General features: G+C 38.4%; 1 long non-coding RNA gene across 1 annotated transcript in view; it reads left to right on the top strand.

Moving 5' to 3' along the window:
• Positions 1-24370, top strand: part of LOC111164414 (uncharacterized) — a 367515-nt gene that overhangs the window by 184190 nt on the left and 158955 nt on the right. Inside the window, exon 3 of the long non-coding RNA XR_016388352.1 lies at positions 22586-22702. This is a non-coding gene — a long non-coding RNA (uncharacterized LOC111164414). The remainder of the gene's footprint in view (positions 1-22585; positions 22703-24370) is intronic.

Genomic DNA, 24370 nt, shown 5'->3' with positions numbered 1-24370 from the left:
CTATAATCTCTTCAAATATTTTCTCAGTCCCTTTCTTTTTCTCTTCTTCTTCTGGAGCCCCTATAATTCGAATGTTGGTGTGTTTAATGTTGTCCCAGAGGTCTCCGAGACTGTCCTCAATTCTTTTCATTCTTTTTTCTTTATTCTTCTCTGCGGTAGTTATTTCCACTGTTTTATCTTCCAGGCCACTTATTCGTTCTTCTTCCTCAATTATTCTGCTATTGATTCCTTCTAGAGAATTTTAAATTTCATTTATTGTGTTGTTTATCATTGTTTGTTTGCTCTTTAGTTCTTCTAGGTCCTTGTTACATGTTTCTTGTATTTTCTCCATTCTATTTACAAGTTTTTGTATCATCTTTACTATCATTACTCTGAATTCTTTTTCAGGCAGACTGCCTATTTCCTCTTCATTTGTTTGGTCTGGTGGATTTTTACCTTGCTCCTTCATCTGCTGTGTGTTTCTCTGTCTTCTCATTTTGCTTAACTTATGTGTTTGGGGTCTCCTTTTCACAGGCTGCAGGTTCATCGTTTGTGTTGTTTTTGGTGTCTGCCCCCAGTGTGTAAGCTTGGTTCAGTGGCCTGTGTAGGCTTCCTGGTGGAGGGGTCTGGTGCCTGTGTTCTGGTGGATGAGGCTGGATCATGTCTTTCTGGTGGGCAGGTCCACGTCCAATGGTGTGTTTTGGCATGTCTGTGAGGTTAGTGTTCTTTTTAGGCAGACTCTGTGCTAATGGATGGGTTTGTGTTCCTTTCTTGCTAGTTGTTTGTCATGGGGTGTCCAGCACTGGAGTTTGCTGTTCATTGAGTGGAGCTGGGTCTTAACATTGAGACCGAGAACTCTGGGAGAGGTCTTGCTGATTGATATTATGTTGGGCTGGGAGGTTTCTGGTGGTCTAATGTCCTAAACTTGGCTTTCCCACCTCAGAAGCTCAGGCCTGACACCCGGCCAGAGCACCAAGACCCTGTCAGCCACTCTTGCCTTTTGGAAGGTCTAAGGTCTTCTGCCAGTGCTCAGTAGGTGTTCTGTAGGAGTTGTTTCACATGTAGATGTATTTTTGATGTATTTGTGGGGAGGAAGGTGATCTCCACATCTTACTCGTCCGCCATCTTGAAGGTCTGCGCCTCTCATCCTCTTTAAACCTCTTTATAGGTAGTTTGCTATTCTTTGACCTCAGTAACGTTTAGGAGAAATGTCTCATATTGCAGGTAATGATCATTAACTGGAGTATTCAGTAGAAATTCCATTTGTATACTGTTTACTTGCCTCTCTCAGTATCCAGAAGTTTTCTCTAATTCTAGTTATGTGGAATTTAACAAAAGTTCTTGAGATCATAAATGGTTATAGAATGAATTAAGGTCATTTGTTTAGATACTTCCACAGTATTAGAACATAGTGAATATGAATGGAACTCTTGGAACAAAAAGAATTGAGTTGGCATCCCACCTCTACTACTCACTAGATCAACAAGCCAATTACGTAGCCTTTCCAAGCTTTAATTCCTGTGTCTGTTCATTGGGGAGTGTACTGGTGCCTACTTCTTAGTGTTGTTAGTATTATGTGAAATCACGTACTAAGAAGTGCTTGGCAATAGTAAGTCCATCTCCTACTCCTTCTCCTCTTTCTTCCTCTTCATTCATCTTGCCAGTATGGCAAGTACCTCAGTTATTTATTTTGACCCATACAATAGGTTCTTTATGTTTCTCATCGTTTAATTTCTGATTATTTCTTTCTTGAGAGAAGCTGATCTGGTCTACACATGGTATTCAGGAAGGAGTAATAGGGTGAAAGAATTTTATACAAGAAGTAGATAATTTCTAATGCTGTATTATGGTCAGTTTCTCTGTTAAAATGCATAATTCAGCCATTCCTTTAAGGAGGGCGATAATGTCATGTTGCTTTGATTTTAATGAGATCTTTCCGAAAGGTAGAACTCTTTGAGGGCTCCTTTATGAAACACCAACCCCAGCTGTGTTATATTCTGCAGGTGCTATGTAAATGTCAAATATTAATGTTTTACTATCTAGTAAAAGAGATGAAATAAGATTTTTGTTGCTGCTTGTTTCATAGGCTGCAAATAAGACTGGATCATTGTCCTTTTGATTATTCAGCTGCAAAGTTTCTTTGCTTTAAAAAAGCACAGTGAAAATAACTGCCAGGAATGCTGTCATATTAATAATAAGAGTTAGTATAGTTAACATTTAGAGAGTACTTATTAGGTACCAGGAGCTGTACTAAGCCCTCTTCGTGTGTTGTCTCTTCTAATGCTCACAAAAACCTATGAAATGAGTCACAGTCTTAACTTTACATTGCAGATATAGAAACTGACATTTTAAAGCATAAAGGACTCAAACTTGGTAGTACAAAGCCAGTGGGTGGCTGAGTGGAGAACTGAATCCAAGTTGGTTTGAAAACAAAGTCTCTGCTCTTAGTCATCTGTCCAATGTCTAACTCAAGAAGGATCAAAAAGCCATTTTCTAATTAACCTTATTTCAGGAAAGACAATGAGAATTCCATAAAATAAATTGTAAGATATTATGAACATGGAAAAATAGATAGGGCATGTCTGATAGGGTGCGTTAAAAAGTATTGATGAACTTCTTGGGACCTCAATTACCTCCTTAGTATATAAGTAGTTCTTGAAGCTAGATACTTTAGAATCATTTAGGAACTTTTTAAGAAGAAAATTCTATCACCATAGATTAGTTTTGCCTTTCTTTGAACTTTGTAAAATGGAAAAATATAGAATGTATTCTTCTGTGCCAGCTTTTTAAGTTCAGCACTATTTCTGTGAAATTATCCTTGTCGTTGCATACCAGTAGTTCATCCTTTATTATTGGTGTAAAACATTCCATAGTATAAACATGTCATAAATTATTCATCCATTATCTGTTGATAGACATTTGGGCTGTTTCTAGTTGGGGGCTACTATATGTAATAGTACTATGACAGTTCTGATCTGTTTCTTAGAGTAGACATGTGTACTCATTTATTTGGGATAGATATGTAGAATGGCTGAATCATAGGGATTTTGCATGTTTCATTTTAGTAGATATTGCCAATCAATTTTCCAAAACAGTTGTTCCAAACAGCAGTGTATGAGAGTTCCAGTTGTTTCCCACCCTCTCTGACCTATCGTATTGTTAAAAAGAATTTTAGCCTTTCTGGCAGATGTATCATGATATTTCATTGTGACTTTAACTTGCACTCTCCTTCTGGCTCTTGATATTGAGCACTTTTTTCAAGTTCTTATTGGGTATTTAGGTAAGCTCTTTTTTGCTTTGAGTTGTTTTATTTTTTTATTAACCATTATTTTAATTGAACTCCAGTTAATTTAAATGTGTGTATAGCAAAGTGATTCATATGTGTGTGTGTATATATCTATATATACACTTATTTTTCAGATTCTTTTCCATTATTAGGTATCCTCTTTCATGAGATGCCTGTTTAAGATTTTCCTCATTTAAAAATTAGATTGTTTGCCTTGTTCTTATTTAGCTGTAGTAGTTCTTTATATATTTTGGATACAAGTCCTATGTTGGATATATGTATAGAAAAACTCTTTTCCTTCTCTGTGAACTGCCATTTCATTTTCTTTGTTGTCTTCTGATGAAGACAATTTCTCAATTTAATGAAATCTAATTTATCATTGTTGCTCTTTATGATTAGTGATGTTTTGTGTCCTTTTTAAGAATTCTTTGTCTACCTATCCCATGGCCATTAAATATTCCATGTTTTCTTCTCCCCCCCAGCCAAAAACAAAAAGACATTGACTGTTGATGGGAGATGGGATGTGGCAAGGTAGATGTGTTCACCTATGAGAAGGGACAATTCCAACAACTGAGTGGGGGCAGGATAATTAGGCTAACAGCAAACTGTTCTTTATGGCTCGAGTAGGGGCCTTGAATGCAGATGTCTGCAGAGGTTTAACAGGCAATGAAAATGAACAAGGCTGGTGTTTGCAAGAGTCATAGGGGATTATGGAGTCTGCGGAGAACTGGAGAGGGTCTGACTATCGAAAGGGAACAGCTGCTTCTTGATGGTACTTGTGAATATTGTCACACAAGAATGAAGACCCAGCATTGCTAGAGATTCTGAATTTTTCAAGAAAAACAGAAATCCAGATTTGTGTGTGCTCTATTCTGATTTTTAAATGTTGACAACTCATATTTCATTTTCAATAGTACTAACTGAGTCAAAATATTTTAGAAACAACCCAGTCTAGACATTGTCTGTTTGCTTTTCTGAACTTGAGTATGAGAAACTGAAAAGTGAGTTGGGTCTAGACTGTAGAAGTCACCCAACGCCAAGCTAAGTACTATTTTTAAATTGTTAGGCAAAGAGGAGCAGCAATTGAAGGCTTTTCAGCAGGAGGGTAGTGTGGAGGGTGCTGTGCTGGAGAAGGATTAATTTGGTTTGTGGATGAGAGAAAGAAGAGGCAAGATGGCCACGTTGGCAGCAATTACATTCATTAGAGTAGCTGAATGGAATGGAAACATAAATAACTGTGATTTGTACTAACAACAGCTACCTATCACTATTATCAAATATTCAATTCTACTTTTCACAATACATTAGCAAAGAAAAAGACTAAGAACAGGGGTATCCCACTTTGTGGGATCCTTCCTAAACTTAATCAAACAAGAGCTTATCAAAGAACATGGATATCCTTGATCTCCAAGGTCCCATGATGCATCCCTGCCTCCTCATGTTCCCTTGGCTTAATGTACCTTCACAGTTAGACCCTGCTCTCAAACCATATCTTGTTACTCCAGCCAGACTGTGAAAACCACTAAGGGAGAGGTCCGTTCTCTCAACTTAGAACTCTCTATAAAAAACTGGGATATAAGAAAGAAGAAAAATGTCACCCACAGCAAAGTATCCCACACACAGGGAATGGGTTGAGATTTTAAGGTCAGGCCCAGAAAATTTCAGCATCTTTTTAAAAATGGAACATGCCAGATTCATTTATACAATTATATATTACTTTGAATGTCTGTATTGTGCCAGGCAATGTGAGAAATTAAAATATAAATAAGACAAAAACCCTGTCTCACAAGGAGAGGTTAATTATTTGATTTATTGGTGATGTTATGATATGGGAATAAAGTAGTACAATCCAAAATAATAAGTGATACACTTTAAAATGGAAACTGGATAAAGTTCTGGACCTGTGCCTTTCAGTGGAGAGAAAGATTAAATCTATTTACGAGAATTAGGAAAAACTTTAAATAAGAAGAGATATTGAAAATAAGCTTTGAAAGATACATAGATTTAGATATTATGAGAAGGTGAGGGTGATATGATTGACATGTGATATGACTTCGGGAATATTAACCCCATACTAACTCTAACAGCGTTTCCCAAAGTGTGGTATAAGTGTCATTGGTGGAATGCATGATAATATCAGGTGGTTCACGTATAAAGATTTCCTTAATGGATCCATATCTATTTTAATTGTTAAATTTACAAAGTTACAAGGGTATTTATATGTAAAAATAAGAATTGAGAAAGAGGGGCTTCCCTGGTGGTCCAGTGGTTAAGAACCCACCTTCCAATTGCAGGGGTTGTGGGTTCGATCACTGGTTGGGGGACTAATATCCCACATGCTGCGGGACAACTAAGCCTGTTGGCTACAACTGCTGAGTCCACGCAACTCAACTAGAGAGAAGCCCGCGCGCTGCAATGAAGAGCACGCGTGCCACAACTAAGACCTGACGCAGCCAAAAATAAAAATTAATTAATTAAATTAAATATTAAAAAAAAAGAATTGAGAAAGAATGGGATCCCAACAATTGGAATGACTAGATCAAAGAGGTTTTGGAAATGTGGAGGACACTGAAATTCAACCTCCCCACCCCAGAATCACTCCCATTTGTGTCCCCTTACCTGAGGAAATAGTTTATTTCTCGTGGGGGAAAATTGCCTCTCTCTTTCCAGGAAAATATAAGATTGTCCCTCATGTCCCACCCTTTATTGTTGCTTGACCTGGGATAAGAATCCCAGTTTCTACAGTTTATCAGGTATCAAGCTAGATGCTGGGGTGAGCAAAACCCGACTTGCCTTCCTGGAACTGCTAGTCTATTGGGCAAGACATGGATTAAACAAAGAAATGCAAAAGAAATGTAAAATTGCCACAGAGTAAGGCATACAAAGGAAAGGTACACCGGGATTTCAGATACAGGAAAATTTGTCTTAGTCACAAAGACAGGAAAATCTTTCTTGAGAAAGTGACCTTTAGCTGAGTCTGAAACCTGAGGATTGAACAGAAATGTAGGAAGGGGATCTGGAAGAGCCTTACATGTAGAGAAAACAGCCTATGATAACCCAGATGAAGAGGAGCCAGGATAATGAGAAACTAAAAGCTGTTCACTGTGGCTGGTGTCCACAACCAGGAGACTGTGTTGGGAAGGCCAAAGAGTCGATTGGTAGAGCATGCCCACACAGGTTTTAAAGACTCTGTTAGAGAGGTTTTTAGTGGTCATTTTAAAAATTAACTTTTGGTTAATTTTAATTTTAAAAATTGAGTAGCAGTGTTTAGTTTACTCGTTGTATGATTTACTTCTACTTATGGCTTTCTGTTTATAATAGTGAAAAAGTTGTTTTAAATAAATTAATGATATTAAAATAAAGGATCAATTTTAGTAAAAATATGGATTCACAAAATTTCTGCAGGTGAGGGCTTCCCTGGTGGTGCAGTGGTTGAGAGTCTGCCTGCCGATGCAGGGGACGCGGGTTCGTGCACCGGTCCGGGAAGATCCCACATGCTGCCGCGGCTGGGCCCGTGAGCCGTGGCCGCTGAGGCTGCGCGTCCGGAGCCTGTGCTCCGCAACGGGAGAGGCCACAACAGTGAGAGGCCCGTGTACTGAAAAAAAAAAAAAAAAAAAAAAAAAATTTCTGCAGCTGGTATATGAATGACTGATATTTGGGAAACATGAAACTGACTTAACTGTCTTGTCAGTGATGACACATCACAGATGTAGTGTCCAACGGTAATAACCAAAGTCTTGGAGAATATATCTCACCAGGCCAGTCCTAATATTGAAGACAGTTTATTCTGGCCAAATTCTGTTACAGTCTTTTCCAAATAGTGTTATCCCCTGTTAAAAAAGTACACAATGTGAGAGCTGTGAGTTAAGTTTTATTTGGGGCAAAATGAGGACCATAACCTGGGAGACAGCATCTAGGATAGCTCTGAGGACCTGCTCTGAAAAGGTGTGTGTGACAGGGAGGTCAGTATATATGTGATTTTCGTAAAGGGGGTTACGTGCAGTCAGGCACACATTTTGGCAAGGCTTGCTGCCAGTCACGAGGAGCAGATGTCCCCGTTTATGATTTGAGTGCTTTTCTAGATATGAGAAGATGCAAGATATTGGGCTCATAACAACTTCTGAAAATATCTACCTATCTGAAGGCCTCTTCTGCCAGTTTCCCCCAGAGCACAGAGAGCCTCATTCCTGATCTCCACCCTGAACTCCTTTCAGGCTGTGTTGAAGGTCAGTGGCTGCAGTGGCTAGTGACCTAATCCTTGTAGAAGCAAATGGCAAGTGACAATTTTTAGCTGGCACCCGCACTTGGCAAAATGAATTTATAGTAAACCCTTGCCTTCCAAGTACATTGCTTAATCTTATTTTGTTTCAGATGCAGTGGCCAAACTTCACCACGGGTGGTCGTCAATATCTCAGTTCTTCCAAAGTATGAACTTTGGCCATTGCTACACATGGAACAAGATATGAAATCAGGGGCCAGAACAACAGTGATCCAGTCATCATATTGATGGCAATTACGTTCCATACTAAGAAATTCTGATGTTCACACTGGCAGCTCAAAACTTCCTCTGAAGACATTGTTTTGCCATGAGGAAGAATCTGATGAAAACTATTGCTTTTTAGTGTATGGAATATTAGAGTTTGAGAAAAGCAAGGTTTGTCTACTCTCACCTCATGCAATTTACAAAGGAAACACCTGAGATTTGGGGAAATGACATAGGGAAAGGACTTACCCAAAGTCATATAACTAGCTCATGTCCTGAATCAACCCTCCGTTTCACACGATGTCAGGCAAAAGAGCGCTAACAGAATCTAGGAAGGAGGATTGGAATGTGTGTTATGGTAAGACTTGTACGGAACATGCATCACCAGCCTGTCCTTGCTCACTGGATTCTGCACTCCATAGTACATACACAACCACTGTACGTATTCCATGCTTGATACTTTGAAGCCCTGGGACAAGTTCCCAGCTCCAAAAGAAGTGAATGAAAAGAAGAGCAGACAGAAGTTAAAGGCTAACTTCTCTTCTGTTTCTGAGTCACGTGCACAGTTGACCATCTCCACCATCCACCTGCTGCCATTCAAGCCAGATTTCATCTTGAAAAAGGATGGCCTGTACAAAGACATTTGGTTCTACTCATTAATTATGGAGAGCTCCTTTAAGAAATCATATTCAACTTTGGGAAAAAACTTCATTTGCTTCCCAAGATGCAAATGATGTGGTCATTTTGGCTAAAAAGCAAAATATGTTTCCTGTTTAAAAAGTGGAACAGAAGAGAGGGCCCTTTGAGATTTTTTTCTTCTAAAGAATTTAGATCACTTATTGCTTGAATTATAATGCAGACCCAACAAGGCTTCTGTGGTAGGAAGGGACCAGCAATTGGTTTTTCCCAGGAGCAATTTTTTGTACTAGAGCAGAGAGAGAGAGAGAAACTAGCTTTATCACAGTGTCAATTATTTAATTCTTCTATTTTAGGCTCCTGTTTTTTAAACAGGAAATTTCTGGGGCATAGTTGCATACCAGTATAGTATGTAACCAGGAAAAGGCACACTAGTAATGTGTGATAATAAGAAAGAAACGTTTCTTTGTAACATCTTGAAATAAGATTAATGAAGTGAATGATTAATCATATTAAAAAAGGGATTCTTTGTCTAACTGAAGAAATCACTACACTTTCCCTTAATTCATCAGTCCTCCTAGTACATTGAAAAGAGACTCTAATATTCTCTGTCTACCAGCCAACTATGCATACAATAAGACTGAATAACCGGGAGATTTCTATGCTTTTCCATTTGGATGAAAGCATCCTGTATTTTCTCCAGGCTTCACTTCACTTCACCATGTCTGAGAGCCTGTCTGTAAAAACCCTTTGATTGTTGGGCAGACTTAACCTAGGAGGAGACATGCTCCCCTACCTTCCCAACCTTTTTTTCCCGACTCACCTTGCAGGAGTCAATACAGTCAGCCCTCCTTATAGGTGAGGTTTGAATTTGCATCTACAGTTAGTTGAACCCAACCCGCAGAAGCGGAATTTGCAGAAGCAGATGGCTTCCTGTACTGCACACATTTTATGTAAGGGACTTGAGCATCAGCAAAGTTTGGTATCCCAGCAGGGGTCCTGGAACCCATGCCCTCAGAAACCATGATTGTACACATTTATGGTATAATTTTCCTGTGTTCTGTCAGCTGCTCAAAGGGAGAAGGCAGTAAGATTCGATGGGCAGCTGACATTTTGGAAGATCATTTTCCTCAGCTGTTTTGAATCCAGAATAAGACTAATGCCATTTTCTAGGTTTATGGTGATGAACATGGGCTTTGGCACCAGGTTCACCTGGATCAGTGGATCCAAATCCTAATTTTTCCACTTACTAGCTGTGTAATCATGGGTAACATACTTAACATCTCTGAGCCTCCTTGTTTTTCATTCATAAAAATAAAAATAATTACTTCCCTTGCAGGATTTTTCTGAAATTTAAATGAAATGAAACAGTGAATAAATAGCTGGTAAAAGTTTGAAACATAAAGCTGTGTAACAACTAATAGTCACTGTTTCAATTTAAAAACTGTTTCCTAAATTCCTGATAACAATAATTTAGTTCTGTACTCTCAACAGCACCTAACAAAGTGCTTCTGCACGAAATTGTGGCTCAGTAAGCATTTGTTGCATTCTCTTCAATTCCCAAGTCTGAATGAGCAATAAAAGTGACACATGCTGTGTCTGCCAGGAAATGCACTAGCAGGGCTCAGATTGTTCACATGTGTTAGTTGGAAATGGCCTGAAAGATGAGAGAGAGTCCAGGCCTTTAAAACAGCACTTTGGAAGCTATCCAGCAATCAGTTTCACTTATCTTGCAGGAAAGCACAGGACAGGAGACTGTTTGTAAGCTTTTCGGTAGCCTTCATTGAAACCAGTGTCCAGAGAGGCTGGTCAAGACTCTGTTCTGTAGAACAACTGGATCTTGTAAGTCTAATTTATTTCTTATCAGGATTAAAGCAGGCAGAATCAAGAGACTCTCTTTCAATGACATAATCAATACAAAGTGTTACTATAAATAAATGAAAATAATGATTCTTACATACCAAAAAATAAACAGAACATATATATCTAAACAAGTGTAGTTAAGACAGATCTGACACAGAGTAGGTACTTGAATGCTTTCAAGGGTTGGTAGGAAATAAATTGTGTTCTCAAAATGGCTTATTTGAAGAAGGTTTAACAAGGTGTAGGGAAACCACAAGTTGATAGCAAAATGTCCCTGGGACAGTAACACCACAGTGCTGTCATCGCCTTAAATCAGAGGTGATGGGAACCTGGAATGAGTCATGTGGAGAAGGCTACTTTGACCTGAATTGTGACTTTCAGGTGAGGGATACAGTCAACTCCCCGGCAACCATTCAAGAAAATGGTTCATTCAGGAGGGAATTATTCTAATCTTACTTCCCTTCCTCCAGTCTCTGCCAGTGTTTCCATTTGGAGCCAGAGGGCAAAGACACCCGTTGATGTAATTCATACAAGGGCACAGAGTAGGGAGGAGAAAATAGGGTATAGGTTTGGAGGGGCAAATTAGATGAATCATCTTTGAAACCTAATGCCCAATATGATGGTATTTGGAAGTAGGGCCTTTGGGAGGTGATTGGGTAATAAGGGTGGGATCCCACATGAATGGGATTAGTGCTCTTACAAAAGAGGTCCCAGAGAGTTCTCCTGCGCTTTCCACCACGTGAGGTTGCGGTGAGAAGACAACTGTCTATGAACCAGTATGTGGGCTCTCACAAGACACTGAATCTGCTGGCACCTTTATCTTGGACTTCCAGCCTCTAGAACTGTGAGAAATAAATGTTTGTAGTTTACAAGGCACCCATTCTGTGGTATTTTGTGATAGCAGAGTTAACAGACAGACAGGGGAGTTAACAGCTCCCATTTAAAGGGAAAATGCACTTATTAGGAGTTCTGGTGTACTTTTTCTTTGCCTTCTAGTACAGAGATTCAGAATAATGACGAGTTGCTTTTCCTTCTACTACCCTAACTCCTCCCTATCACCCATACTGCCCTCTACACTGTCAAATATGCATTTCTAATCATTATTACCCATGTTTTATTGACCAAGTTGGAATCGTACCCTGGTATAAGTTGACATCATGTCTGTATTTGTGGGTGTAGGGTAGATACTACCTGCCCATTCTTCTTTTGCTATACATGGGTGTGAGTTTGGGTAAGGGAAATGATCATTAAATTAAAAAAAATACTTTGGGAAATGAATAGAATATGATTTAGCTATGTGGTCAGTCTTTATAAATGCACTGCAAAGTAATACTATGTTACAGGTTTTTAAGAGTTTGCAAAATTCTTTCCATGTTATTTTCGCTCCATTTCTAAAACATGAGGACCCAAACTCAGAGAGGTTAAGTGGCCATCTCAAGGTCACAGAACTATTTTGTAGAAGAGTGGGGACTTGAAGCTGTATCTAATATATGCAAATCCAGAACTGTGTTTACTACACTATATCAGTGTGCAAGCAGATAAAAAAGGTATTGGACAGGAGATCCTAAGCAGCCATGGGACAACATTATACCCAGGCACTTTGGGGAGCTTTTATCATTTAAAAACAAAGGTGAGAAACTCATCCCAGTTTGGGACTGAAAGTCCCACATCCCAGGAAACCTCTCAAACCTGGGTAAACAAGGAAGGTTGGTCACCCTACAGTTAAGTCCTACATTATTCACTATTTGGAGAGCATTGCTTTCATGAAGGAATCATAGCCACTTTTGCTTACATTTCCTTGGCCAAAGGATATCACATGGACACTCTTGGGTTCAATAAGGTGGAGATAACATAACCATTCTACTGGGAGCAGCAAAACTGGACCATTTGGCCAAGGGTAGTACAATCCACTATGACTGGTAATTAGTACATCCCATGATCCAACCTAGAGGGAGTGTGGGAGAAACATGGGAAAATCTTCAGAACTCTAACTTCTACTTGTCATGGAGGCCCGGGTTATTAGTCACCTCCCTCCTTTAAGTTTTTACGAGCATTTAGATTTGGGTTTTATAACTGGAAGGGACCTCAGAGAAATTCTGCTTCAGCCCTCTGTCTTTGGACTGGTAAGGTGTGACTATCATTGTCTTAAAGGTATGCTGTCTGATGCCCAGGCAGGTGGATCCCTAAGGTATTAGGATAAGCAGTGGTAGAGGAAAGGCTATGGCCTAATCCTTCTGTTTTACAACCTCCCTCCTTCTTCTATCTTTACTGCGCTATGGATTGGAATTTGCCTCAATGTCCTTTTGTTACATCTCCAATAGTTATTTAATAGTCTTCACCTTTAAAGTGAGGCCAGCAACACCAAATCTCATAAATATAAATACCCCAAATTATAGTATTCCAAGCAAAGCTTTGTTTTCTTGGCTTACTTTTTTGATTATCCTAGTAATTTTACATATGAAAACATGATTACATTATTGGGTTCATCTCCTAGTTAGTATATAAAACATTTCCCCAAAATAAATGATATAAAACTATTGCATTGGGCTTCCCTGGTGGCGCAGTGGCTGAGAGTCCACCTGCCGATGCGGGGGACACAGGTTTGTGCCCCGGTCCGGGAAGATCCCACATGCCGCGGAGCGGCTAGGCCCGTGAGCCATGGCCGCTGAGCCTGCGCGTCCGGAGCCTGTGCTCCGCAACGGGAGAGGCCACAACAGTGAGAGGCCCGCGTACTGCAAAAAAAACCCCCAAAACCCCAAAAAACTATTGCCTTCTTTCCGTAATTGGTCTTGGACATAAAATTGATTATTGGACATTACATGATAGTTTTGTTTAGGTGTCTCCACTTCTTTATTCAAAAAATCTCCAAATTATATTGTCTTGAACTAGATCCAGAGGACTAACGAGAAACTCAGAGGCGGTCAGGGCATATGATAGAGGAAGCTGTTGTGGATTCCTGAATTTAAGAGGTGAAGACCAAAGAAGAAAGGCCAGTCTTCCATTCTCTTGGGTAAATCTTCAAGCCGAAGTAAAATGGCATACTTACATATTTGGCCTTTAGTGTCATCCAAATACAATGAAAGATATTTTCAAAAATAGCTAAGGGCCATGTCATTCTTAAGTTAAATTATTTCATTTTGATCAATTTGGAAGCCAGAGTGAGCCAGCAGGAATAAGTGACAAGCCATGTACTTACACAACAAGCTATGTAACGCCCTTCGAAGTCTTCTGCATATTTACGTTTTACTAATTCCCATACCCTTCTACTTGCTCTAATTCCAATTCATTCTTTACACTAATATTCTTAAAAACACTTCCTTGACAAAGAGCCTAAATGATTCAGTTTTGTCATACAGTAAAAATATCTATTCTATGTGAGTTTTGAAACCCTCACAGCATAATCCCACACTGCTTATTTATCCTTTGTCTTGGTTTAGGCGGGTAAATGTGTGTGTGTGTGTGTGTGTGTGTGCACATGTGTGCTTGTTTCCACGCTTCTTATGTTTCCATGGGGGATGTACTGCAGCATTGATGCTCCTGGTGCCTCTCTAGGTCAGTGTCCGTCCCATCTTTGTCACCCTTCCACACTAAAAAAAAATTGACTTATCATATTTAGTGAGATTATGGAGGGTCTGGCATATATTGGACCCCTTGTAACAGCAGCTGCATCATCACAGTGAAGTGTAATAGTATACTCTCTCTTTTTTTCTTATCTTCCACTCCTCGAGCATACCACCCTATTCTCCTCCATTTCCTGCCCTCTTACAGTAGGTCTAATGGGCTAGGGAATTACCTTTTCAAAGAAGCTCTGCTCTATAAATTCAAATTGATGTGAAGTAAGAGACTCAAGCATGTTCTAAAATCCAGCCACTTCCAGACATCCTGTACAAAGTAGGTTCTATGAATAACACTTTGGTTAATTCTGGAGAAAGGAGATGCTGAAAATCCAAAGCCACAACTTATGCTTACAAATAGGAGGAATATCTTAGGCCAAATAGATCATTTGTCTGTTTTGGAAATAGCAGTAAGATACTGCAAGCTAAAAAAGAGAAACCAGAGCCAGGCTGGAGTTCTGTGCAGTTCTTCGGACCAGATGTAGGATCATGAATTGATTGTGCTTCTTGGAGGCCTTCACACATAAAATTCTGAAAAATTGCCATCCTACAGGTGCATTGGTCAATGGTGAAAAGCCAGGTTGTCATCTGTTTTTTTAAAACATGGTACTTGGTCAGTGATGCCTTCCTGATTCTTTACGTGGACTTGCAATGAATTGGTCATTTCATTATTTTTCATTGTGGTTTCTTCTATATGTCTTTGGATGTGGAATATATGTTTTGGTAGGCTCCAGTCTTTTTTCATCCATGGTTGTTCAGCAGTTAGTTGTGATTTTGGTCTGCTCATGAGAGGAGGTGAGCTCTAGGTCCTTCTACTCTGCCATCTTGTCCTCTCATTTTTCTCCTTTGTCTCTTTCCCTTTCTCCACAGAGAATCTTTTCTGTGCTTTATTGGGTTTCCGAAGGGTTTTTCTTCCCCATAAATTTCCAGTTTCTTCTATCTAACTAATCCATGTTTTAAAGTGAGTTCTTATTTCTCTCCCCACGATAGACTGACGCCTTCATGACTGTAGCACTGTTTGGATCACCTTTGAATGTTCAGTAACTAGCACAGTTCCTATAACATGGTAGATGCTCAGTAAGTATCTGCCCAATAACTACTTGCATAAATTAGTGAATTCATGAAAGAAATTGGAATTGCAAGATTAGCTCTTTCTTAGTAACTGATGAGCTCAATGAAATATTTAAGGTGAGGAAAAAGGAAACAAAATACCACTTGAGTTTTTGATTGTCTGAATGACTTTCAGTCATTCTCCTATTTTGTCTACTTTTTTATTTCCTTACATGTAAAATAAAATCAGTGGGGTTTCAAGTAGTTCTCAAATGAGTTCTAGATGTTCTATTATGAGATGATAGGAACAGGAGGATAGAGTGGATTAAAATCTGGACTCAATCCTTCCAAGCAGAACAAAATTAAAATTCGAAAATGAATGAATCAGACAATTTTTAGGTCTCTTCTAGCTTTACAATCATGTAACTGCATCATGTTATTGTTTTCTTCCTATTTTATGACTGTCATAAAAAGATTTTTCAATCATTTTTAGAATAGTAGTTTCCCCCAATCATCAGAAATAGGCAAAGCACTATGTAATTCTGAATGAGATTACACTAACTAGCTGGGTGATTTTGCCTTACTCATTAAATATATTTCTCAAATTATAGTTATATACATACAAGAAATGCAAGTATTTGCCATTAATTGTTTCTCTTTAAGGGATCAATAGACACTTTTCAACTGAATTCTTTTTCTTACTGCATTGACCAACTTTGATTAAATTACTGAAATTTGATATCTTGGAAATAAGTAATATGGCCTCCAGTTTCCAAGGAATTTTGAGAAATACAGTATTATTTTTTGAGGAGAAACATGAAAAATCACCTGTCTCTTTAGCTCAAGCAAGCTTGTCATTGCCACTGTCAGGGATTTTAACATTTGCGTGTGTGTGTGTGTGTATGTGTATGTGAAGAACTATAGTTCATTCACTTAAATACTTGAGATCATCTAAGACAAATTTGATTATGTTCAGATATACAATATAATGAGTTGGAATGTGACATAACAGTTTTTTCTCTGACTCTCCTACTTATTTTTTTAATCTGCTTTTCTTCATCTGTAATATTAGGAATAACTAAAATAAGCATATTAAGTGCCTGGAAGGCAGTGAGAACTCAACAAAAGGCAGTATGAAATAGGAAATGGAGCACTAGTAGGTATGGCAGCAGCAGCACTAGTGATCTTAGTAGTTCAAAGATCCCTAAGTGAAGAAGCAAAGGGTGCCCTCATCAGCTCTTTTCCTCACCTCAGAAAAGGGCTGTGTGGGGTGTGGCAGAGATTGCTAGCTGATCACCAAAACCGCACATGATACCCTTTCCTGGCACTCAACTAAAATACATTTCCTGTTCTTCTCTGTAGTTAGTGTGGCTGTACAAATAAGTTCTAGCTAATAAAATATGAGCAGAAATGAAGTATGCCACTTCTAGGCTTGGATCACAAAACCTTCTGATACATCCTCCATGCCCTTTTTAACTTCTGGGCTTGAGGAAATGAAGATGACTCTCAAAACTTTTAAAGACCAAGCAACTTCAGCTTGCTTGCCTGCCCAGTCCTGTTGAAGAGGTTTGAGCTATCCTACATGTTGAGGTCTCCTTGTTAAAGCAGCTAGCCCTCACTTAGTAGTGCTGCTAAATTTGAGTATGTATCTTAAATGTGCACCATATCAAAAGTCTGTGGCGTTGCCTTAATGGCAGTAGGCAACTGAGAAACGAAGTACGTACTGGAGACTATAAAGGTGAAGACACACTTTATGCAGAGCGTATCATCAGTTAAGTATCGCTGTGTAACAAACCACGCCAAAGCTCGGCAGCTTTGACAACAGTCATTTTTTCTCACACACCTGGGGGTTAGCTGTGGCGGCGGCGTAGAACCTTGACCTGCCTTGAGCTGTTAGAACACCAGATGGATATCAGGGTTGGAAAAGGAGTTACTTATTAGTGGGAGTCAGGGATAGAAAAATGAGATAACAGAGCCTCTGAATAAATAGATATCTGACATTTAGATTTATATATGTAACATCCTTTAGAAATTTAACAGTTTCTACAACTAACCAGGCATTTCTCCCTGATTATAAATCACCAGGTGGAGGTCAAAGATGTATTATTCTCAGGCCTAAAAATTTGACACAAAATTAAGTTGATTGAGAAAATTATTTTTCATCCTAAAGTTTGTTTCTTTTCCTCTTCCATAAATTTGGACAGTGAGAGTCAGCTGATCTTGGAGGAGAAGGAAAAGCACTAACATTAACTGACTATCTTTTAGGAGCTGTAATTAGATTAGGGCCTTTACATGTGCTTTGCCAATTAATCTTCAAAGCAATGCTAAAAAAGTATTATTTATTTCCCCCGTTCTAGAATGTAGAAAGTGAGCACTTAATTCATTAGAAAGTGGCAGGGCTAGTACTTGAATTCTAAACCTAGAATTCCATCTTTCATGCTTATCTCATTATATTGTGCAGCTAATATGCTGAAATAGCTTTAATAACAATTAGGGTGGGGTGATACATATGCTCCTTCCTTTTCAGAGTGATGAAAGAGCCAAAAGATTGCCTGCAATGCCCATTTCTGTACATCTAACCATGTTTCTATTGGTTTAGGAAACTTCTAAGGACATTTTCAGGGGCCATGGTTAAGTTAACTTCTGGTCCAGTTAGTGTTACTAAGTTCCATGTCCACTTATTGCATGCTTAACCCCACCTAAGCATGAGTCCTTAACCACTGGAGAGAGTGGTTTAGAAAGTGTAGAAATTGATTACTGAATTATCTTTCATTAGTGGGTCAGGACTATTAGTCTTTGTAAGACATTAGACAGGTTAGAGATTTTACCACTGGTTTGATTTTCTTACTTAAATGGTTTCTTTTCAAAAGATATTTGCAAGGACATGATTTTCATATGAGAAAAATAGAGACACAGGGAAGCAAAATGGCTCATTCAAATCCCCTGTCCTGTGACAGCTTTATGACTAGAGCCCAGGTATTTTACCTTGATCCAGAAATAATTTCACAGCAACATACCACCTCCTAAAAATCAAAAAAGTTGCAAAATAGTAGTATAAGGGATTTAGGATTATCTTGTCCATAGAACACAATAGTTTGTATGTCAGAGAGGAAAAGCATTCTCAACTAGAACAGCCACTCAGCTGATTTAATATAATATATATTGAGTGTTTGTGCCAGGCATTGACTGAGGGCTTACATCATTACTGTATCTAATCTTCAGGAACCCTGGATTTAGGTATTAATTTATCCCTCTTTTGCAGCCAAGGAAACTGAGAAGTTAGATATCTTTTTCCAGATAGCTCAGCCGAACCTAGGGATTCATGTTCTATCCACGGGTAGGAAATACTTGGACCTTGTTGGATGGAACTTTCTGGAAATTGCTTTATTTTAGAAATTCATCACCAAATTTGCCCTGAAGGTATTAGGAAATTCTGAAACAAGGAAGCTATGATTCCAAGCCACAGGAATTTCTCTTTCCATTCAATTAAATTCAACAATTTATTATCCCAAACTGAGGGTACATTGTTGGAAAACTCTTAAAAATAAATAAAATAGTGGGCAAACATATTCAAACAATCGGAAAAATGATCTGTAAGGGTTTAATTTCATAAGTATTGAATCAGTTTCCTCTTTTGTATTTTTTGGTGAAAGCTGAATTCTATATAACACTCTGCACCCATTCCATGAAAACAGCTGCAGTGCATGTTCAATTTATTTCCCAAGTTATGGACATGGCTTGGTGCTATAATTGTGTCCTTCCACAGATAGGACATTGCCATTTTAATCGACTCAGACTCAGTCTGTATAACAGTGGCCCTGATCCAATCTCTGGCTCTAGGTATATTTCCTTAGCAGATTCTGCTGTGATAACTTTTCTTCTATACTTTCCAACAATATTCTATGGAGAGCAATTCCACCTAGGCCAAGTACAAGGTGACCTAACCAAACTAGTCTCTTTCTCATATGTTTGATACTTAGTAATATATTGGAGGTTCTGCAAGTGAAATAGGAACACTGTGACTTCTGTGCAGCCAGAGTAAATTATTGTCCTTGTTATTCTTATTGCTGTTTGCACACAAGTGAATCCTGCATTTGCTTTTGAAGTATGTTAATTCCTTTGAAGTTGTACCAGACTGGTTAGGGTACTAAGTTTAAAGGCTGACTCTTCTTTGTCCCTAAGATGACCTGTTTCAGTGGAATGATCATAAAATTTCCTACAGCAGGGGACTTCCCTGGTGGCGCAGTGGTTAAGAATCTGCCTGCCAGCGCAGGGGACATGGGTTAAAACCCTGGTCCGGGAAGATCCCACATGCCATGGAGCAACTAAGTCCGTGCGCCACAACTACTGAAGCCTGCGCGCCTAGAGCCCATGCTCCACAACAAGAGAAACCACCTCAATGAGAAACCCGCGCACAGCAATGAAGAGTAGCCCCCGCTCGCTGCAACTAGAGAAAGCCTGCGTGCAGCAACAAAGACCCAATGCGGCCAAAAATAAATAAATAAGTTAATTAATTTTTAAAAATTCCTACAGCAGTAAATTCTTATTTTCATGAAATATTTTACATTCACTATAAAATAATATTCATTAAGAAAGGAGATCTTAATGAAAATTGCTGTTTAGGTAAGTAAGCTCACTCAGAGATGTGCCATTCTTTTCTCCTCTTCCCTTACCTCTAATTATCTTGAAAATTATAGGCAGTATATGCTGCTGTTTAAGGCAGCTACTCTGGAACCAGAATGCCTAATCCAAATGTTGGCTCCACCACTTATGAGATGTGTGAAATAGACCAATCACATAACCTTCCTGAACCCTAAACTCTCCTCTGTAAATAGGTAATAATATTGTTACCAATCTCAAATATTATTGCCAATCTCGGGTAATAATATTATTATCAATCTCATTCTGTTGTACAGATTAAATGAATTAATACAAATAAAATAGGTGGTGGTGGGATGAATTGGGAGATTGGGATTGACATATATACACTAATATGTATAAAATAGATAATAAGAACCTGCTGTATACAAAAATAAATTAAATAAAATTAAAAAAATAATTAAATAACATTTAAAAAATACCTAACAAACATAGAAAAGAACAGTTTTTGATGTCACTTATTATCATCTATTTGAAATAAAAGCTTGGTGGCTTGATAAATTCCTTGAAACACAACTCAAACATATCTGAAAGTATATACTTTGCATTTGATTGGGTTGGTTTTGTTCAGTAGTCATTTATTTGAATATTCATCCACAAAATCGATGATAACTTATCCATGTGTCCACTCCTTGTTTCTCTTGTTCTCACCATTCTCTCAAAGTCTCTCCATTGGGAAATGGAAGCTTGAACTTGTTCTACTAAATAATATTTCTTCCAAAAATAATAATGTATGAGTTGGAGAGAAGGGAAGATTGGTCTGTTTTTTGGATGAAGAACCACCCCTTCACCTGGTCTATCCAGATAGGAGCCAAATGTGTTCCCTAAGTAAGTTCTGCTGAGTAAATGAGAATTTCATTGCAGAGTCACATCTCATCTCTAAGTCCATAATAATGCTACATGTAATTTATTGAGAGTTTATTCTGCACAAGAAACTGAACTGAACTCGACAACTAACTTATTTATCCCATATCACCCTCTAAACAATTTATAAAGATAGAATTATTAATCCAGTTTTACAGATTATATAAACAGAAAGCAAGAGAAGTAAAGAGAATGCCCAAGTATGCAGAGTGAGGCAGTGGTAAAACTTAAATCAGAACTCAGACCCTTGGTTCCCAGTTTCCTTCCTTCCCTCCTTCTTTCCTTCCTCCCTCCTTCCTTCTTATTTTCTTCCATTTCTTTTTTTTTAATTAAAAAAAATTATTGAAGCATAGTTGATTTACAACGTGTTAGTTTCAGGTGTACAGCAAAGTGATTCAGCTGTATATATATTATATATATATGAATATATATCTTTTTCTGATTCTTTTCCATTATAGGTTATTATAAGATATTGAATATAGTTCCCTGTGCTGTACAGTGGGTCCTTGTTGTTTATCTATTTTATGTATAGTAGTGTGTATCTGTTAATCCCAAACTCCTAATTTATTCCTGCCCCCCCCTTGCCCCTTTGGTAACAATGAGTTTATTTTCTGTCTCTGTGAGTCTATTTCTGTTTTGTAAATAAGTTAATTTGTATTTTCTTCCATTTCTGAATCATATCACGTATGGGATATGTCGCTGAACGTGGAGTTGGTGGAGTTTCTCTTGGGTCAGAAAACTTTTTCAGCTTCATGCCCAGGTTTTTAAGGGAAATCTCTCACTACCAAGTTTTGGCAGGGTTTTCCTGAAGGAATGCAATTTGGGGAGATGGAGGGTGTGTGACACAGCTCTGGGAAGTCCTCTCAAAAGGGAAAAAACAGGAAATAAATGTAAAATGACTCTCAACTACTTACCTGCCCAGGCTAAGTAAAGGCAATTGAAAGCACAATTTGCTTGTTAACCAAATTAGGTTGGAGAAATGGTCAGAGAGCACAGAAAGGGAGGAAAATTGCCATTACAAAAATTGGCTAAAAAACTAGCTATTAAACTCCCACTTGCAGTTAATGCTTAGAGCGTGTATAATACGACCCTTTGTAATTCTATCTTTTATACTGCTAAGGAGAAAAGAAGTATTAGTCTAGAGGGTAATGCCATATATTGGCTATATTGAGGCAGTGTGGCTATAGTTTTAATTCCACTGGAATCTTTGACTTTTTTGTGACCGTCTCCATTTTAGACTTGAATACTGAAGGGTAAGATAAGGAAAAAAAATAAGGAACTTAGACATTTAGTACCAGACTTACCAGTCTCGACGTGCTTTAAGGCAATATGGTAAGGAGGGGAGGTGGCAGGCTTTGCAGCCAGCAGACATATGCTATTTCAAACCTAAAATCCTCTACTTTGTAGCTGCACTGATCATCAGTAGGTCACTTAACTTCTTTGGTGTTCATTTGTTTCATCTTTATATGAGAATAAGTAGCACTTGAGAAAATTCTCTTATACTTTGTTCTCCTGGAGCCCTGCCCTCAGGAGCTCTCCATTCTTAAATTGCCCTTTTGTTTAGCATTCCAGAGGATTTTACATTCCTGGGTAGCGCACCCAAGAAAAATTTCAAAAGAAGGTGAGATAGCTTTCATTGTGTAAGCTAATAAGCAAAGGCTGATTGTGAAAGATAATTAGAGAAGGTAAACTCTGAGACCTCCAGTATCTCCTTGGGCGAGTCAGGTAAACAAAGAGTACAGAGTAATTGACCTATTAGAATGTGATTCCATTAAAACTAGCCTTTCTGTAGTCTTCCTTAGGAAGTCTTTGAATTCCCAAAGTAGTTCCAGTAAGGAGACACTGAGCTGGATGCTCTCTAAGGTGCCTCAGAGCTATGGCATTATTTGGTCCCAGGAACTGACTTGAAAATCAAGTGCAGGGTAAAAAAGGGATGGAAGACTCTTCCTAGGTTCCTAAATCTCTGGGGTGTTGCAGATGTGGATCAAGTGCTGAGGTTCAAGATATCAGTGTGTTTTCACAAAATACTCTTTAAGTTTGCAAATATGAGTTAGGCATTTTCTTAGCAAAACCCAGAAGAGAATTCAGGCATCCTAAGATGCTCACATGTGAGTGGAGAAGCAGACCATTAATTTCTGTACTCCTTTTCAGGAGCAGGAACGCCAATTCCCTTGTGATTTCTACAGAGCCAACTAATCATCTAATGGTTACAGCTGCTTGAAAAGGATTCAAGGATCTTTGGTTTGTCAGCTCCAAAACTCCAAATGAGTAAGACCTACCTTTACGTTTTCTTTTTTTTCTTTTAAAAAATCTTGTCCAGAAAAAGAAAATCAATTAGCAGAGAGTTAACCCAGTTAACCATTTAGGGGATTTATATAGTTGTGGTCTAGTATCCTGACTCCTAGGATGTGGATTTCAGTATGCTCAACATCATAATATACACTTGATTCTTTTTAGCTGTTCATTCAAGAGTATTTGGTGTTAACTAGACTTTAAGCTTTGGATCCTCTGGATACCTTGGAGTACAAGCTCAAGATTGTTATTTGATTTCTGTAATTCTCGCTTTCCTTAACAGGGGAAATAGGAATAATAATAGCAGCCCGGATTCCATGGGGTTGTTGTGGGTAAACATTAAAAAATAATGCAAATAGAGGATTAAGCATACCTCTTGGCACATAGGAACAGGTCCAAACGTTGTTTTTATCCTAACTCTGAAAGGGGAAAAATTAGACTAAGCATCTCAGAATTTCAGGAAAAACATAAAAGAGCATTTTGTGAATCAACTTAAAATTTCTGCAAAGTCCTTTCCCCCCATCCTCTCTCTCTCCCCTACTCCCACTTCCTTCCAGGCAGCAATAATTTAACAGGAAAAACACTGGAGAAACTCTAACCTAACTGTGAAACACTGAGGCTGTTAGGCACGCATTAAATATTTTAGGGCTTCCATAAAATAATTTGCTTCTGAGAATGAGATTAATTCTGCAGTGAAAGGATGGTATTCACTTCCAGCCCTGCGTATATCAGTGTACTTATAAAGATTCTCAAACAAAGATGATGTATTTTGAGATATTTCATGGATAGCAAGACAATACATGTCACTGCAGTGAAATAACTCAAATGTCTGCTCCATTGTTTTCAGCCTCATAAATGTAAAAAATATATTTTTTAAAAGCATTTGTTGAAAATTTTGATGTAAATGAATTCCTCTCATTGTATGGTCATCTTTACATGCCCTTCTGTAAACCTTAAACTTGATTGGTGAATCTACTCCATTTGGATGAAGCCTATGATGAGACTGTCAAAGGATTAGCATCACTTCAAAATCAGTATTTATTAAATAAAAATAATAAATATAAATAGCATATGTGATAAAATAATAAGCAGAGCAGTAACTGCCTTGCTGTACTGTAGCACCACGACTCTATAGCAAAGTATCATTTTAAGTTCGATGTTCAGCATAAATTATACATTAAAAATTCATCTGAACTTGAAAACTTTTGCAATTGGATCCAATCGTTTCCTTGGAATGTGTGAAGTGTTGCAAATGCTGCCTAATTCTTTTTGAAGCTCAAGGCAAAGGCAAAAAGTCCTGTAACATACTGGAATGATTTGAATGATTGTACCATAAAATGGCTTGGATTTGCTCATCTGGCTTCAAGTTCAGAGGAATGACCAACCAACTGACATGTTCTCAGCAGTGTAGACTCTGAAGGGCCTGAGCAGATGTTGAAGGCTTACTCCAGGCCAATGCATGAGGTTTTTTGTGGTTTCTCTTAAGTGTTTGCTAATGTCTACCACATTGCAAACTCAATGTCCGTTTTCAACTGGCCTGACTGCTCATAATATAATACAGATGATTTCATCTTTTGCGGAGCCTTTTTGCTACAGTGAACTCAAGTCTGCAGGGCTCAGAATTCTCTAATAACATACATGTTT

This window comes from Delphinapterus leucas, chromosome 17 (genome assembly GCF_059928025.1).
Source record: "Delphinapterus leucas isolate spDelLeu-1000000601 "Yukka" chromosome 17, BTC_Dleu_Yukka2, whole genome shotgun sequence".
Lineage (NCBI taxonomy): Eukaryota > Metazoa > Chordata > Mammalia > Artiodactyla > Monodontidae > Delphinapterus > Delphinapterus leucas.
This window is presented reverse-complemented; position numbering and strand designations above follow the sequence as displayed.